This window comes from Lasioglossum baleicum, chromosome 9, assembly GCF_051020765.1.
Source record: "Lasioglossum baleicum chromosome 9, iyLasBale1, whole genome shotgun sequence".
NCBI classification, from domain to species: Eukaryota; Metazoa; Arthropoda; class Insecta; order Hymenoptera; family Halictidae; genus Lasioglossum; species Lasioglossum baleicum.
The window spans coordinates 13,985,569-14,004,652 of record NC_134937.1 but is presented as its reverse complement, the minus strand read 5'-3'; positions in this window follow the sequence as shown (position 1 = coordinate 14,004,652).

Genomic DNA, 19,084 nt, shown 5'->3' with positions numbered 1-19,084 from the left:
GCGCGGTAGGTGACCATTTTACTGATTGCTTTTTAATGGAAAGCTACCGCTATATTCGATGATTGTACAGACGTGTCTCTTTAATTGCCTGCTACCGTATTATGATAATCAACGTGTCTGCTATCTTTTTTACTCGGAGTAATTTATTGCTGGTGGCGTTTACAGTCCGCTAGTATTTTATGCGATTGTCAAGCAGAGAGAGCTGGGGAAAATAGTATTTTAAATAGTAAATAGTAAATAATCCCATTTATTTTACAGTATCTGTACAACTTTGAAAATAAAATATTTTATTTGATGCAGTAATTTTTGAAAATAAAATATTTCGTTTGATGCAGTAATTTTTGAAAATAGTATTTTATTTTAAGAACATTGAAAATATTTGGACTTTGTCTTTATCTTCAATTTCAATTTGAAATTTTATTGCTCAAAATAATGGTTCGGATTCAATAGATTTGTGAGTATAAATAGTTTTCTGGTGATAAGATACACTGTATGTTTATCAACAAACCTCAGTTGGCACATGCTGTGAACTGAAGTAGATATACGCAGTAATAGCAGCAATCAAACAAAAAAATAAAACGAAAATGTGGCAAATGATATATTTATTTATTAATTTCATGGTTTATTTTAATGTGGTCGCATTAACGACTACGTCATTAGCAACCACATGGTTTACAATCAGATATGTCTTACATTTTACTTATGGAGATAATTACAGTTATATTGTATACAGACAAATGATATAGTTTCTTATATCAAGTACCATTTCTTCTTTAAATTATTGCTAAAATAAGAAATATTAAATAAAAAATTCGATTTCTGAAAGTATTAGGGGTATAACGACGCAAAAAATAAAATATTCTATTTTGTGTTTCACAGATTACTAAAATAAAAATATTTTACTTTGTGTTTCAGATTATTAAAATAGAAATATTTTATTTTGAGATTCAGATTGTTCAAATAGTAGTATTTTATTTCGAGTTTCAGATTGTTCAAATAGAAATATTTTATTTCGAGATTCAGATTGTTCAAATAAAATACTATTTTCTTTAAGCAAAATAAAATCTAAAATATGAAATAGTATTTCAAATATTTTTTTCGCCAAATAATGCGCACCTCTGTTGTTAAGCAACCTTACGTACGCAAAACTCCGATGAAACAACGAAGTTAAATCGTGTAAAGAGTCTGCGCCGACAAGCGATGAATTTTTATGCAAAATTAAGGTTCGAAAGAATTAAAAAAAATTGAAATTATTAAGACACATCTCCTGCATCTTGCAATCAACACGGACAATGTTCATTTTGCATAGAAATAGCAATCTACTAACGAGAATAAAATGGCAACCGCCGCAAGCAGAAAGAAAAATAGCAAGAAGCGGTAATCAGTAGAATAGGTCGGTCCTGGTCAGACAAATGAAACCTCCGCCATTTATCTTGCAATTTAGTACCTAAAAAATTTCTACAGCAGCACAGACACACACTCAGCCCAGATTAAAAATCTATCGCAACAGTCTCGGCAACCCTGTAGTCTGACCACGGCAAGAGTAATTCTACTTTAAAAGCGCAATCAGCGCCCGATGGGTATCGAGGAGATTCAATTAAATAAAAACCGTTCCCAGGATCATTTCGCTGTTTCGCCCAACACATTTATCAAATATTGAAACATTTTTCCGTGCCGCAGAATCGTGCAATTCATTTGTACCGTCATATCCAAAAATCTATTTAGCCGAATCGAGTATTCCGTGTCGAATTACGCGGGCGTACGCGCGGACGCAGAACATAGCGTCACTGCAGGGAAATGATTTTATAATTGTCGTTTTTCCTCGAGTGGAGTATACATTGTTTCTGCATTACAATCATGAAACGATTAAAATTTTTCATCTCTTTGATTCCATTCGAATTCCATCAGGAATCCGACACGAATTTTTCGAAAAAGAAAGTTGAAAAGCGAACGGGCAGAGAGGCCACGGTTTTTGTTTAATAAACCAGTCTTCTGTCAGCCTTCACAATCGCCACACGTTCATTTATTCGATCCCTCATCTCTATCCACCTGAACTTCAAAATACTACCGGAACAGTAATTGTCGAATTCGATCTCCACATTACGGAGCTTAACTCTGATAAAGTCAGCGGCCGACGCCGTTGACCAAACACACCGGTTGTCCCTCAGGCGAGGATCCAAGCAATGCGCCACCAGGGAAATTAGCCGGCGAAATAATTAATGGAGCAAGCTTTTACTTGACGTCCGCCGCGGAGCCCGATATTACGAGCGGGCCAGCGTACCCCTAAACAAATGCGCTGCAAAATTGTTGATTCGCGCTAAGCACCCTCCGGAGTCTTCATCGTTTCACGAGCAGAACCAACCGAGGCCTGGACACTGCAACGGAAAATATTATCGCTGTAACTGCATTGTGGATGACCGTCCTGTTGCAGTTGATGCACCCTTCGTACACTGCCATTACTCTAACGAGATCATTGGGAAAACGAAACCTTTTCACTGCGTCGCAAAAACCATTCGACCGAACAAACCGAGCTGCAATTTGTAGCTCACACCGACATTATGCAAAAGAAGTAGGTAACTCGTCTTGCATGTACAAAGTTTCATCGAAATCGGTCAAGGATGTTATGAAATATAATTGATCGAAAATAGCAAACTCTAAACTCAAGGATTTTTACATCTTACAATGCCCACAGCTTTTTCTCTACGTCAACCGATTTGAATAAAACTTTGTACATGTATACAATTTACTCAGATTTACAAAATACATGTTTGAAATTTTCATTAGAGGCACAGATAAAAAATTTTAAAATCGCGACCTTTGCTATTTCCTTCGGAATTGCGACCACCAACAATTAAAAAAAAATTATTTACACATTAACTGGTTAGTGAACAGGTTAAATTTTAATATTTGTGTATATACATATATATACATATATATAATAAAAAAAGTTATTTAATACATTATTTTATTGTAGCAATTATTTATAAATAAATTACTTTTTTATATGGAGTAGTATTGTAGAAGAAATTTAATTAAATCTTAACTAGTAGAATTTATTTTTGTACCTTTTGTATCAGGGATAATTAAATTTAAAATATAGTTATATATAAACCTCGAATATATAAATGAGCTAATTAGATAAAATTCTTTTTGTAGCATAAAGATTATGAATATTTAATTTGATGTGAAATGTAATTCGAATTTTTAGATATCTAATTTTTTTAGAAATGAATTATAAAGAATTTGAAGGATAGAGTAAACTAACCCTTCTAACGTCTAAAAAAAACTGAAGCTGTTGGATCAAATGGTAAGTTAAAAGGTGTTCGAATACTTCATACACGCACTCTCTCTCTGCATGCGCAAAAGGAAGTTGTTATTAATTTTTCCGTGGCAAAAAAAAGGAAGAAGATACAGAGTGAGTGCATCGATCGCAGCTAGTCGCATAACGACGCGATAGTTCTATAGTACTGCCTTTTGGCCTCGGTGTGCCTTTTTCCACCCCCTCGCAACCACGGCGCAGAAGTTCTGCAGGATTTTATTGCGCCCGCTTTATATTGCCATGAATCATTGTTGCACAATCGGGGATTCATGTTTCGCTTCGAACAACTTCGCCGATAAATCACCCGAAGAACGGGTCCGCTGTTTTTCGTGCCATTTCCAGGACGTATGACACTCGTTCTTTGGTTTTTTACGCGGCCCGGAAGCCGGCCCGTGGAACCGGAAGAAAAAATCCAATAGCTGCCTCGTACCGGGCTCGTCCCGGCTCGTTCTGCCTCGCCCCGAGGCTTTCCGAAACTGATATTTCGGTTGACATACTACGAGAACGCGAATCAATTTGTTCGTTACGTACTGAGAGTTAATGAAACATCGAAATCGATAGAGTATATCCGCGTTGGCCAATCCACTTCTCCATGGCCGTCGCGCCGTAATAAAAACAGTTACCGCGTGACGGGCTAAACATCGTGTTGTAACGGGAGAAACATCCACGATCAGTGGAAAATTAACAAATCGCTGAAACCGACCAACTGCGGCCGATCGACCTCTCCTACCATTCTGTGGGATACTCTCGATGAATACTCACTGCCTCGTTTTTAATGATTAGCTTGTTTAGAGAACGCTACTGTGTTTATGCATTTTGGTTCGATGTTTGCACTCGTACGTTTTTGTTTGGATTTTCAGCAGCGGTCGGAATTAATACGCAGCAGTACCAATTATTTCCGGTCGGCTAGGATGTGTTCGCGTTGTGGCTGCTAAAATAATACCAATTTAAAGTTGAAATAAAAATTTAAAAAAGTGTTAGCTGCGAAAATAGAATTAATTACAGAAGAGATTAATCAAGAAAACCAAATCTTTTCTGTACAGAAGTCCAAGGAAATAAAGCAAGATTGATTCAAAGTCAATTACAAAGCCAATTCCCACCGGGAGGTCTTGTATAAAAGGGTCACCCTGATGTAATACACTAAATTAATATAAATTGCGGCATTTCGTCCAAAGATTTCGCGTGTCGGCCGGTTCCATTCATGCGTCGGCTTTTCAGGAGGCTTGAACGTCACCTTTTCATCGGATTAGGGTACTGTGGCGGTTCACAGGTGACGAAGACGGAGTTTCGGGTGTGAGAGGGCACTCAAGGTCGCTGGGCGAGGTGAACAAGAGCTTGATGGCATGGGGGGTTGCCAGAAGCCAAGAGAAAGAGAGAGAGAATAGGGGACAGAAAGAGCGAAATAGAAAAAGAGAGAGAGAGAGGAGCGAGAGGAAAAGAGAGGTGGTAGTGTTGAAAGCAGGCGACGCGACGGTTCCTTTCATGTCTGATAATTAACCGCCGGGACCTGGTGGTCTAACCCCCTCATGTGCATCGGCCACCCCTCGAGCTCTCGGCCGCAACCCTCGGTTTTCTTAAGGCGCGCAGCCACCACTCTTTCTCTCTCTCTCTCTCTCTCTCTCTCTCTCTCTCTCTCTCTCTCTCTCTCCTCCACCTGGTTCTTGTATTTATTTTACAGGTAGACCCCTGTTCCCACTGACTGTGAGCAATTTAAAGTTTAATTCGAGGGGACCGCACTCGAAAGTAGCGTAACCGCTAGAAATTGAAGACGAAGAAGTAATACGGTCAGCGAACTGCCCGGGAAAAAAGGGAATTCCGTTTAATGGAATTTTCTTTTAATTTGTGGCCGACGGTTTTCTGACCCTACCCTCCCCCCACCCTACCGGTCGCCCGACTTCTCATGGCGCTGACGTATCTTTGTCTCTTTGTTTCTCGGTAAAATGTCCCGTTGAAGCGGCCCTCTGTTGCGGTTTAATTAACCTGTATATTTTCAAATTGCCGTCCGCTTGCCGAGGTCCAATGATTGCTTTCCAGGATTCTGCTGTCCAACATGTTTGGTTCACGTGAGTAACTAACACCTTGTACGCGTATTGCCATTCTTGTTATTTCAATTGAAAAAGATAAGTTTCGAACAGCAACGAATAGCCATGAAGAACCTTCGTGGACCAACATATTTTAATTAATGGTTGGGGCCCTTGCTTATAACAACGACCTTGACAGCACATTTCTGTCCTATTTCAGAACAAATTAAAACAATGGCATTATCAGCACACTTCAAGGTCATCCGAGTGGATGAGGAACTCAAGTTTCCAGGTAACAGAAAAATTCGGATGCATTAAAGAATAAAGTGCAAGTGCACCTGGTGAGTACATCGGTGGATCCAAGTAAAAAATGAGGTCATAGGAAGTGCCGACGTACAGTAAGGAGCATAACTGATTTCACACACTCTAAATCAGAATAACTTTTATATGAATGGACCAAACGACTTCAATTTCTCTGTAAGGCTAGAAGAATTAGTTTAGTAAATGACGTCTGATAAATAAGTTGAAAAAATGCATTTGGTCGGAATTGTGGAAATCAATACAAAAAATTGATTTTTACAACATTTTTAGCGGGCCCAATAACGAAAATATAAACAATGTGTTTTGTCAACTGGTATAAATTATATACGCTCTGAAAATTTCATTGAAATTGGTTAATTGGTTTACGAATGATAAACGATCAAAAGTGGTAAAAAGGCCGAAAATTTTGAAAAATAGCAATTTTTACCACTTTTGATCGCTTATAATTCGCAAACAAATTAACTACTTGAAATTTTCAGAGCGTATATAATTTATACCAATTGACAAAATACATTTTTTAAATTTTCGTTATTGGACCAGCTAAAAAAGTTGTAGAAATCAATTTTTAGTATTGTTTATCACAATTCCGTCCAAATGCATTTTTTCAACATATTTTTTACACATCATTTATTAAACTAATTCTTCTAGCCTTACAGAGAAGTTGAAGTCGTTTGGTCCATTCATAAAAAAGTTGTTCTGATTTAAAGTGTGTGGAATCAGTCATGCTCCTTACTGTATATGACACATGATTTCTTCCTCTAACATTTTTTTCTATTTTTACTTTAAAAAAAGAGCAGTAACTTGTCCCAGTTCCCAGAGTCACCCTGTATACGCAATATAGCCTGATACACATATCCGTGAACAAACAAGGAACGCATTTCCGGCTAGCTGGCTCTCTCCCTGCGGCCCTTTCACCCTGACGAAAGCAGGCGTGATATAGAGAGAGAGAGTGGGGGGGAGGGAGTGAGAGAGAGAGAGAGAGGGCAGAGATTGCAAGTAGCGCCGCGCCGGTCGCGGGATACATCATTCATACATAGCCAAATCTCATATCGGTTTCTGATCCTCCGGCTATGACGGCCTTTGAAGCGGCTCTCCTTGCCACCCCCTGCTCTGACCCCTTTTCACCCCCTCCTCTGGTTCAATCCCCGGGACCGGGGCTCTGTTTATTGTTACGTCGCATTTATGCATGAACCGGCCGCGATGCCATTGTCACGGACATATGACGAACCATAGTCCTCTGGACAGAGGGTGAGCCGCCACGACCCGACCTATCCTGGTCCCCTGTCCTGTCCTTTCTGTCACCGGAAGTTGGTTACGGTGAAAATCGAGCCAGAGTTATTGGGCCAAAACGAGGATCGATCATGCTCCATGATACGGACGTAGTACTGTAGTCCGTTTCGTCCCAGCGTGGATGTCAGAAATGGACACGTAATGGTTAAAAACGTCTCTTTTGGTGGAGATGTGAATGAATGACAGGATCAGTGACGGAGGGGATGAACAAGAGAGGGTAGAAAGGGAAAGGAAGGTCGACCGGAGGGTACAGGTAGCAGTAATCGCGAGGGAAACCATTAAGGGCTGTTTCTGAAGCTTATCGTGGCCGCGCAGCAAGAGCGGGAAAGCATGGAGGACTCGAGCCATTCAATTGTCGTGATAACGTTGGGATCCGAGTCAAGGCGCATCAGACTTGCCCGGAAACGACCTCGTCGAACTGCTTCCTACCCGTTTAGTCTTCCCTTCTACAGTTCCATCGTCCACCGCGTCGCTTCCGACTTCGCGCCCTCTGCGAAGTTTCCCTCGAAAACAGGGAATTCATCCATCTGTAGGTCAGAGCCTGTGGAAACGCGAACCGCGCCAATTAGAATTTCTACCGAGGACGAGGATTCGTTTTTGGTTCTATACTAACAATCTCTTGATAAATGAATAATTTCTTTTTTTTAATTTGGATTATAACCACAGCTTATTTTCCAGAAACGAGAAACATCGTGCGTCGTGGAACTAGCCGGTAGCAGTTTGAGAGGAACCTCGTTACTGAAAGTTGAGGACGGTCGCAGGGGTGCAGACTTAACTCCGTTGATTCGTCGCCGGGTTCAGTGTGCTCTCCAGGAGTTAGGGTGGTGCAGCTAGGCTGTCCGAGGGGTGGCGTGCATCGGCCGGAGCACTCGCAGGCGGAAAGAGAGTTTGCATAGCGGAAGTACCCTCGAATCGATTCATCGAAAACATCTAACCCTCCCGGAGACCTGGCTCGACGTGTCTCGCCAGAGGATCTCGCGGGGGTTGGAGAAAGATACGAGAGAGAGAGGGGGGAGAGAGAAGGGGTGGGATCCCAGACGCATCGTGAATAGAAAATACCCACTGGTCCTGTCTCTCCTCTCTCCCTCTCCCGATTCTTGGTAGGCTGTACGCCTTCGCCTAGCATCGCCGAATCCGGCCGCGAACAAAATAGGAAAAATGAAATTGCTCCGGTACCCGCAACCAACCGTCTGCTACCCCCTTCAATCCACCCCCCGGCGTCGACGTCGACGTCGAGACGCGTTGCGCTCGTGCCACGGCAGAGTATTGAATATTCAAAACTTTCCTCGCGGAAGAAACTTTCGCATCTTGCGCAACCTGCCGAGGACCAGGTTTAAGAACGGGGGTGGTTGGCTCTCTCTCTCTCTCTCTCCTCTTCTGCACCCCTTGCCATCCACCCACACCCCCCGCCACTTCTTACGGACTTTCACGTGGTTCTGCCGCTCCGCTGCGGCAGACAGATATGATTTTATGAACGTCCGGGGGAAGGGAACGGGGATCGTCTGGAAAACGTGAATAATTGCTGGCTTCTGAATTCTTCTACGGTTCGATACCGCCGCCGAGGACCGCCGTGGGATGGCTGGCGAATCTGCGGGTATTCCTCGAACATTAACCCGCTTCAACCCGACCCTATCTCTTTCCGCTACATTCTAATAATACGTTCTACGTTTCTAATAATTTCTTTTAATCTAGGTTTGGATTGTATTGACTTGTCTAATTCATGACTGGGCCACTTCTAAGGGCTACCAATTTCTAAGGTTACCTGTAGGGTTGCCAGAAATGTTTTATCCAAATATAGAAGAAGCAGTGAAAACTGCAATTATGTATATATGAGATAGGCTCAAAATATAGGAGTTCAAGTAAAAGAGGTACGCAGCACATTTTAAACTTTTTTATTCAAAGAAAGATTTTTCAAAATTCCTATAGGTACGTAAAGATCAAGTTCAAATATAGAAGATCTGGCAACCCTAGTTACCTGCAAGAATAGACTTCTCTCGGTCGAAAATTTTGCAAGCTTTACAATTAAAATATGCGACCCGGATTTGTCCGGAAATGATGATTGCCGATTAACGTTGACAGTTCGAGGATGATAAATGTTGGCAGCGATGGAAGAGGTCGCTGATTGATTCGCGCAGAGATAGAGAGAAATTGAGAGAGGGGGAGAGAAGAAGAGAGAAGGACAGAGAACAGGGAAATATGCCGCGACAAACTAGCGACGGTGTATCGTATTGGGCACAATCTGCGAAATCGGATTACAGTTTGGTGCTACACAGGCCGATCGACAAACTAAACTGAGTTAAGCCCGGTATTAGAAGCAAAGCCTCGTTTATTAATTCAAACCGAAGTTAACCCTCTGTGTTTCTCTTCGCGAACTCGAGGAAAACCACTGGGGTGTGACATTACAGTGGCGCGGGGCCACTGCACGGTTAGATCAAAGTTAATCCGTGCAAACACAGCGTTCTCCGTGATACAGGGGTACCGCGTGTACACGGAATAGTTCAGCGTCATTTCGATACGATCGATTCTTTTTACATCGTCGTTACGCTCTGGTCATACTTGGACCGTGATCTCTCCGCGTGACTCCGAGTACAGCACCGAATACATCTGTACATTAGTCCGGATCGAAAAACACATTCTTTTCTATTTTTTAAAATTGTACAGGTAAATTTTTTGTAAATTCGTCGAGGCGAATTCCATAAATTCCAAGAACAAATTTCAGGTCCGGATTTTCCAAGGTACACGAGTCAAGATGATAAACTATTTACTGCAGAGGAAATGTATGCATCATTTCACGTAATGCAACAAGGATAAAATACTTTTATGGAAGCATTCTCGTGCAAAGACGCAACGTTTCCGCTTCTGTTTAGGATTTCTTCGAGATCTCGATGGATAAACGGCAACGGGGCATTTCTAGGGAATTGCTAGTGACTCGGAGCCATTCGAGAAGCTCGAAACAATGCGGAAGAACGAGCAATCCAGATGAAAATCGTGGTACCCCGTCGTGGTACAGCTGATTAGGATCGGAACGATGGAACTTGAAATTCCTCTGCGATATTTCGGTGCGGGGGGTTGGAAACTGACACGGGGAACTGGCGCTAACGTTTCCTGCATCGCGCGATTTCCTTCACCTATCTCGACTGTTACCGTAAACGAGACTGTGTTTCACGGGGGACGCGACTTACAAATTCAATTGCCGAAGTTCAACGGCCCTTATTTGTATTTGCCGCCGATAAGCGACAGAGGCGACGCTTATTCGCGGTGTTAGCCGCGTCTGCCGCTGATAACGTCCTCATCTCGAATTTAACAAATACATCGCGGCATCTAATCGTTCTTAAGTGTCTTCCTTGCAAATTCCGCCGTTCCTTGCATTTACATATTATTGTCTTTCGTATTGTGTTCTGAATGCTTGGACGCTTCTTTGAACGGGTAGTGAAATTTGGGCCGGTTATTCGAGTTACTAATTTCACATTGGAGCTTCTTCTAATAGAGCTCGGAATGATAAAATTTTTGTCGACAAATAAATCATCTCGAAAGTGGAATTCGTCTGCACTTACTCGATAGTGGCCTCGCACCGCCACCAGGTAATTAGTTAATGGAAAATGACGAAGGTGAAAAAGGAGGATCCTGGCATGATGCATAGGAATATGATTATTCTGCGGCCTCCTGTGTCCTCCATGGCAGTCCTAGGGCCGTGTCGTCATATCAGGCTCTGACACGGCCTCACCGCCATCTTTGCCACTCGTCCGAGACCTGGAGAGACTGATGTAATTACGGCGAGTGAAATGGAATCAGTATGCTGAAAGGGAGCGACTGCATAGCGCGATAATGGCTGACCAACACGTCGCAACGATCCACGATGATGTCATACAACTAAATAAAAATATTTTCGTTGAGATTCCCGACGGATTTTCGATTCTTTTTTTATGTTTTCGTTGTGTTCGACGCGGGAAGATGGTATATTGTCGCGGAAAGAGAGCACTACGCCGCAGGTAAATGCTCGCAGACAGAGTAATTCGATTAGCTCGGCGCACTTTGAACGAGAAACGCCCACGCCGCGCCGGCACCTCCGCGACGCTGTTTAATGCGCAATCGACGCTCCCCTTTGAGGACGTTTCATGTGTCTCCAGTTTCAAAGTAAATCTTGAATAAGAGACCAGGCGCCCTGCACTCTACACAGCCAGCCTTTCCCGGTTCACCGGAAAACGTGGATCGACGTCGCACTGAATTGGTCACGGATAAATAGGTAATCCTGTACTTCTCACCGTGAAACGAGCTGCAGCGACTGCACTGCAGATCGTCGAGCATTCGCACACAGAAGAAAACGTTTATATTAAAACTCTTGTCAGTGACGACTTTTGCACCCTTTCCACTCGCAGCTATTCTAATTCGAAAACCGAAATTTTCTTCCGACCTGAAATATTTCTATTTTATATATGTATACAATACTCCTACAACATTTTTAGTGGTTTAGTAAAATATTAAATACGTTTAGTGATTTATTGAATACAAATTTAATGATGCAACAAATATTTTGAATAATGGTGCAAAGGGTTAATCATTCTTTTTTTTATATGCTTGTAGTCCTCATGTTTTAATACGACACTTGCTTCAATGCACAATGCTTGTCATCGATGGTACAAAATAAAGGTACACGAAAAACGGGCCGAAACTGACTAAATTTTTAAGAAATTTCACTGCTATCGTCCTTTCTGATAATCTACAGTCAATAACGATAAAACATGATTCACCTGCAAATCGCTGACTTTTCGAAGATATGACGCACACGCCTTTTGTGACATCATTCGTTCGTAACGCGTGGTTCGACTCAGACTAAACCGAAGACGGTTCTAGTAAATCTTTTTGTGTGAACGTTTCAGTCGTCGAGAACATCGATTATGGAGGCTCAGACAGCACCCGTGAAACTGACAAGTATCCAATGTCTCCAATGTCTGGAGTTTATGAAAGGTTTGTATTTATGAGAGAAATGTCGATCCTCTCCAACGAGCCTTGAACTTGATCCTTGAATTTGCAACTGCGAATCATACTATTATTCTGAATTTTGACAAAGTTTATGAGTACATACAACTGCATTAAGTGAACCTTGAAAAATGATTAAGAAACGATGTTTATTGGACGATGGTCTTATATCTGAAGATAAACGATGTTTATTCATCAGCACCGATCATGATTATAGCAATCGATATTTTCAAAATAGTAATTATTTTTCACGGCGCACAGTTTCGATCAATTTCTACATTAAATAAATATAGCTGAGTGAGGCATGAAACGTTATGATTCGGGTTTGAATCAGATAACGTTTTCGATTCGGATTTGAATCTGCAAAGATGCCAGGTGCTATTTTATTGGAGGAAAACAAAGGTGGAGTGTTTCGTTTAATGTAGAAATTAATCGAAACTGTGCGCCGTGAAAAATAATTACTATTTTCAAAAAAGTACGATCGTGAAAAATACCTCCTTTATAATCGATATTTTCGTTTCAGAATACAAAACGATTATAATGCTGATTTTATCATTCATTGGATTGATTATGCTCTCTGTCCTGGAATGGCATAGTTGGATGTCCAAGAGTGCGTGACGAATTAATTTGCAGATCTAATCAATTTACAGAGCTCCACAGTCTAGATATAAAATTGAAGAAATTAAGACTCCCTGTCAGCTCTTGGGGCTTAGGGGATGGGAAAGGGGTAGATTCACGCGTGAACAGGCCCCGCGTCGCAATTCTACGGTTCCCAGAGCGTTGAAACGGCGCTCGGCGTCGCGACACACTCGCTGGAATTCAGCTCGTACCCGCGCGACCCGGCACCGAGGATGTTTGCTCGCATCCGCAGCTGCTCGCAGCTTCGGAATTCATACTTGACATCAAAGCAACGTCTGCTCGATGCATTATGTTAACGCACACACGCGTAACGCACAGGCTGGCTCGTTTCGCTCGCGCGTTTACACAGAGTCAAGCTCCAATCGGCGCCGCGGGAACGGACCGACGCCGACACCGACACCGACGTCGCGACGCTTCGTCCCCGGTATGAACCGTAATTACTCAGCGTCGCGACGACAGCGACGGCTGCTTGCCGCTCGTCGTCTCTCGGCCACGGTGTCTGAGCGGATCCGCCTTGAACCAGTCAAAGAGGAATCGAGCGACGATTGGCAATACTTTGGAATCATAGCTCTACTAATTCGTAGAACTACTGTAGCTAAAATGCTCCATTCAGAAAATAAACTGAGTACTTTGAAATAGGGACGACATTTCGAAGTATTCGTTCGCGAGTATCCTTTCTTCGAATCGAATTGATAACCAATGCTTGTACAGTAACTATTGTTTACAGCACACACACAACGACGAATTATATTTATTAAATCGCGATAGAAAATACAGATTTTATTAACGATCGCTGAAACTTTTATGCTACCAGGGTGCTTTAATCTTTATGGATGCTGCTCCCGGAGCCCGAAGCTTTTAATATGAAGCTAGATCAATAATACTGTGTTTCCGGGACACATATAATTCCTGACGTGTATCGCAAACAATGAAAATGTTTGCGTGCTGTTGCTTCAAATATCCGGTGTTCGAGCGACTCGAACGCGATCCATCTGTATCTCTCTCTCTCTCTCTCTCCCGGCCGACAAATTTTCATAGCCCGATTATCATGAAAAATGGCGGCCGGTCAATCCATTTTAATTCGCGAGCTCGATTTACCAGTTTGTATATCAGCCGGAGGAGCTTTATTCGTTACATGCGTTATTGCGTTTCCCCTAAAAACCGCCACCGTTCATATCCGTTTTATTAAATGGAGCAGTTGCCATTTTCGTTATTATTTCCATTCTGCCTCCCGATTAATACCAAGGCGGGACGAGAGGAGTACACCGGTTCGTTTATGATTTATGAAATTTTCGAGAACTCTGAGAAAATATGGTCAAACCGAGGGGATCAGATTAAAACGGAGTGCAGGTTCTGTACCCGATAATAAACATCGAAATTGTCCGCCGCCACTGCAACAGATAAATCGAGCGCTGCACTGGTCGGTAATAGAATCTTCTCGAACAAACGGACACTCTGAAACGCGTGCCAAACTACCTCTGCTTCGAACAATCTACAAATTGAGTAGTTTTCGAGAACGCGACTAGTCGACGAAAATGCTGCTGGAAATTGTTCTACATGCGGTGGAGACACGAACGTCAGTAATCGATGAATTGAACAATTTTAAAACATTGAATTAATAAAACAATATAGAACTTGTATTCATTTTACCAGGACATCGCACAGTCAAAAATTTCCAGGCCACTCTGTAGACCCGGCAAACAGTGTCCCAGAGAAGCAAGCCTGCCAGAAAAATCCCGAAAATCCGTTCGGAACGTTGCTCTAAAGAATATTTCGTGGCGCCGTCGTCGTCGTCAAGATTATTTAAACTTCTCGAAGTGTCACGGTTTCGGGTGTGTGCTCTTTGTAGGGAGTTGTGGGTCGGGTTGTCGACTCGCAAATTGACTAAGTCCTGACTCGGCTGGTGAAATACGGTTGTTCGGATGAGTATGTACCAGAGAAAGAGAGAGAGGAGAGCAGAGGATGTACCGCCCATTTTCACCCCCTTGTTCCCCCTGTCGGGGAGTTGGAATGGCTGATTCCCGACAGACGAGGCAGCTGGGCGCGAAATACGATAAACTCTGTCGCGAATCCGCCGCGAGTGACGACGAGTCGAAAAATATTTACTCCTCGAATGGCCGTCGGGCGTTCCTAAGCCTTTAGCATCTTCTGGCTCCGGCTGCTTCAACCCCCCTATCCACCCCTGGTTGCTCGCCGAGTCTTCGGCAAGAACTCGTTTATCCGCGGGCCAAAGGTATTTACATAAATCAGCCATGCAATCTCTTTTTATATTTTGCGAAAGCACGGTCCCGAATACACGCGACAACCCTTCCAGCCACCTCCTCGACACACGTTCCCACCCCCCTGGCCCCGAAAGCCGTCCGAAACGCTCGTCTCCAGGCTGTGTACCACGTTTCCGGGACGGGGCGACCGTTTTTGTTGGCATTCTTGCGAGATAAGCGGGTCACTGGGAAAATGCTTTCGTTTTTCTTTTTCCACCCCTCTTTTACCTCATCTCCGCCCCCTCTACCTCTCTCTTTCTCTCTTGTGTGTGCGAGTGTGTCTCTGTCAGTTCTCTGTCTCTCGCAGGTCTTCTTCGTTTTTTTTATACCGCTGCGAGCCAGGGTGAATACGAGATACGAGGCTCGTGACCCCGTGTGCAGAGGCTTTATATGCCCTCGCGCGAGCATTACGCCTTTTCCCGAAGCTTTATCCCCGCGTAAAATGGCTGGCCGAATGAATTCGCCATTCAACGGATTCGGTGTTACGACCGCGTATAATAAATAGCCGTTTCCGCCCTACCAAAGCCCTTGTTCCTGCTGGCATTCTATGTGGCGTGGATATTTTTTACGTTCGAGGCGAACTGCTTACAACGGTGCTGAATCTTTTAAGGCATGCAGGGGGTGTGTTGGGGAGATGAGAGGTTCCTGGGACTGCTGCCTTCTCTGCGACAATGGATTTTTGGATATATAAAGTTGTACCTGTTTTTTCATAGGACCATCCGAGTGCAATTGGTTAATAACAATTAAAATTAGATTTGCAGCGTTTGCTACAATAATTCGTAAAAATTACTTTGTTGGTGACTGTGAGGGGAATTTTGTATGTAACAGAGCGCCATCATGTTAAGTAGTGAGATGTATATTCTATCAGCTTCTAGATCATATCTAACTTATCGTTCTGAATAGATAAAGCAACCGCGTCTGACCAATGCAGGTTAATACTACTTACTCCATACTTGGAAGACTAATGTTCTTGTGCACTCCGCGACAAAACTATAATCCAAAGAATCAACTAAAGTACATACATTTCCATAGCGGCAATGTTGTTGAATTAGATTGAAAAAGTTTCATTAAAATTTCTAATTTTTGATAAAATAAGGTGCGACGAAACTATAAGACAATGTATATTTTACGTAAGAAAAAGTCAGTGGAAGTTAATGAAAAGTATTTTTTTCTATTTAGTAGTAATGTGTTGTGCTTATAGTTTTGTCGAGGAGTGTACAACTTCTAGCGTGGTAATTATATTTACCAATCCCAGTTAAGGAAAACTTTTGTGCATCGTTTGCTAAATCGTTCGCCTGGTCGTTCCAAACCATCCACATTCTGAGGACCAACATCGAAATTCCAGTGTATTCGAAATATTTCCGCCACAAACGCACAAAGGCTAGTCTAGACATCACTCTGAATTGTAGCAGCGATCACGCGCGGGCCAGCCTCTATTTATTATATAATACTGTAAAGCATTGTGTCGCAGTCGGCTGAGCTCGGCAAGTCCATCACGGTACGCGCCACAAAGAGACCCTCGACGGGTCTGGGCCAAACAGCGCCGACAAAGAGGCGTCGAATACAAAAAAAAAGGCCCGGGCAATTCGGCAACGAGCGGGCAACGGGCAAACGTTGATCGCAATTGGTCAGAGTTCGCAATCGCTCGTCAGAATTCGCGATCATTCCGCGATCGCTCGTCAGAGTCGCGAGAGCAGTCGACTCGAATACGTTTGCCCGTTCGCATAGTACTTTCGACTAATGAATTCGAGGTCTGCCTCTAATAGGGTAAATTTCCGGCTTTGATGTCAGTCGAACACAACTCAATCCCGGATCGAACCACCGTCGAAATACTAATTAAAAAGCATGTTGGCTACAAACGTCATCTTTCGGAATTTTTTCCGAAAACATTCATCGATCGTTCCTTTCAGCGAGCGGCTTATCTAAGAGTGCATAAGTTGGTCCACTTGTAGTAATTTTTTTATTAAGAAATCTTGAAATGCGCCCGAGCGACAGTCTCTAATCCAGAACTTGTTTTGCTGAAGGAACCATCTGAAAACAAAACGAATTTATAAACCCTATTTTCTTAAATTCATTTATCTGAATTTTCCCGAATTCTGTCAGTGAACAATGCTTAAATGAGGTACACGTTTAAAAGAGGTGTATTAATTCGCTGGGTAAAAATGGCTGAAAAATCACGTTTCCCTCAGACAGTTAACAAGGCAAAGGATCTTAATCGAGCAAAGACACGCGTCGCCGCGGACCGTGCGCGCGCGATTATGCCCGCCCCTCTAATTAATTAAACGGAGCCCGTGAGAACGCGAATTGTTTCCTTCCACTCTTTCCCAGCGGCCCCGAGGAAATCGAGCGTGCCACCCCCCACTTTCGCAACCCTCCCGGCGATTAATTGCACCCTCTGAGCTTCCTCCAGGACTTGTATCGTTAGCTGCGAATCCTTCCGGAAGCCTTTCCTCTGGCCCACGATAAATCCCCCGCTTCGAGAATGATGATCGCTGCGTAAGCTTCTCGAGAATGTTTTTAGCCCTCTTCGGGAGAGAAAACGTTTTCCTTTCGGGGAAGCTTGAATAAAATTTTATTCAGTCCCCCGGGCGATTAAAGCGATTGCTTCTGGTTCTATGAGCAAGATAAATCGTGAAACAATTCAATTCTTAAATCATCAGATTCTAATAAAATTCCCTTTTGAGAGTCTCGATGTCAAAACGTTAATTGCTAAATCCGGCTAAACAGAACAAATTTTGTGGTTGGTTTTCGAAATGGCAGTACTAGAAAATGTATTTTTAAGTCCTGTGATAATTCTCGTTAGGCTTTAAATAGATTAGTCGAAAAATTCGCTCTTAAATCCGGGAGACACGTCGCTTGTAGTGTTAAATTCAGCAATTATCATGGGTGACATTTTCGCGTATTGTTTGAAATAACAAAGATATTTCGAGTCCGCGGGACACAGTGTATTTCGCAGGCGGCGGCGCGGCGGGGGGCGGCAACAGTCGTTAGCATGCGTAATTAACGGAACGAGCAGGGGTTTTAAATTTAACGGTGAAATTCATTGATGAAGGCGAGAGAGCGCGAGCGTGCGAGGGGCGAGCCCGCGCGAGTATTGTTAAAATTTTAAAACGCGCCCCGCGATGCAATTTCAAATGTAAATTACGGTCAGCGGCTGGGAAAATGCAGGTGCACGCCACTCAGCCTGTCGGTTGCTATAAATCGGCCTGTCAACTGCCGTTTTCCGGTTTCTTCCCGGCGAAAACTGCCTTTCCGGCTTCTCTCTAACTACTTTCGAAACCTCTTTTCGCCTCGAACCAGGAAAAGAAGCACCGATACGACGCGGCTGGCAAACGGGAGAACAAAACTACCTCGCGAAAAACGATGAAATATTCGTGCGAGGTGAAAACGCGAAAATCGGTCTTTTCGCTCCTTTGTCACGGGAATTTTTTATTCGTCGCGGAGATTTTCCTCGCGACAAACCGATTGTTCCTCGAGTTGCAATCTGCGAAGAAGAGATTCGATTTGCCGCGGTCCCGAAGTCAAGATAGCACAATACCACTCGAACGAAGTGTCGTATATCGAATTTTAAGGTGTCGTTGTAAAGAGGAGACTTCATTCTTTAAATCCTAGTTCGTTTTAGTCCTGAAGAAAATTTTTTCTAATCTGGTGGAAGCGGTGGCAGCTGTGAAATCAATAATGAAAACAGCTTCAATTAATCGCGAAGTGATATTCATAGAGAATATTTTCACTTCAAAATTTGCGCTGCATGAAACAACAAAGATATTTCAGAGTTCATGAGACACATTGTACATACAATGGCGCGCCTCTCTGTCCCGCAAACAGGTGAACAACCGCGGATAAAGCTTTACAAATTTCATTGGAAAATCGTATCAAAGGCAAGTCGGATATTGAGCCGTTCTACATAAGCCCTTGTAATTCACCAGGCTCGAATAATTAATCTATATATAACGGTGAACCTCTGGCCAACTGTTTGCGCGGAATAGATTTTTCTGCGCGCGAGCTTTGTGTCGCCACGGCGCCGCCATTGTGCGTAATAGTATATTTCGCATTCGCCGAACCCTGTCCAAATTAATTTGTTCAATGTTTCGTGCTTCCCCGATGAAAACGCGCCGCCTGTGTATTTATCGCGAACACTCTTTGCGTTTAGCTGTGCCGTTCACTGACTGTGAATAATGTAGTACAAGTCTAACCCTTATTGAATTATTTGGAATGAAATCTCTAATAACTAAAATAAAATTGGTCGAAAGCATTGC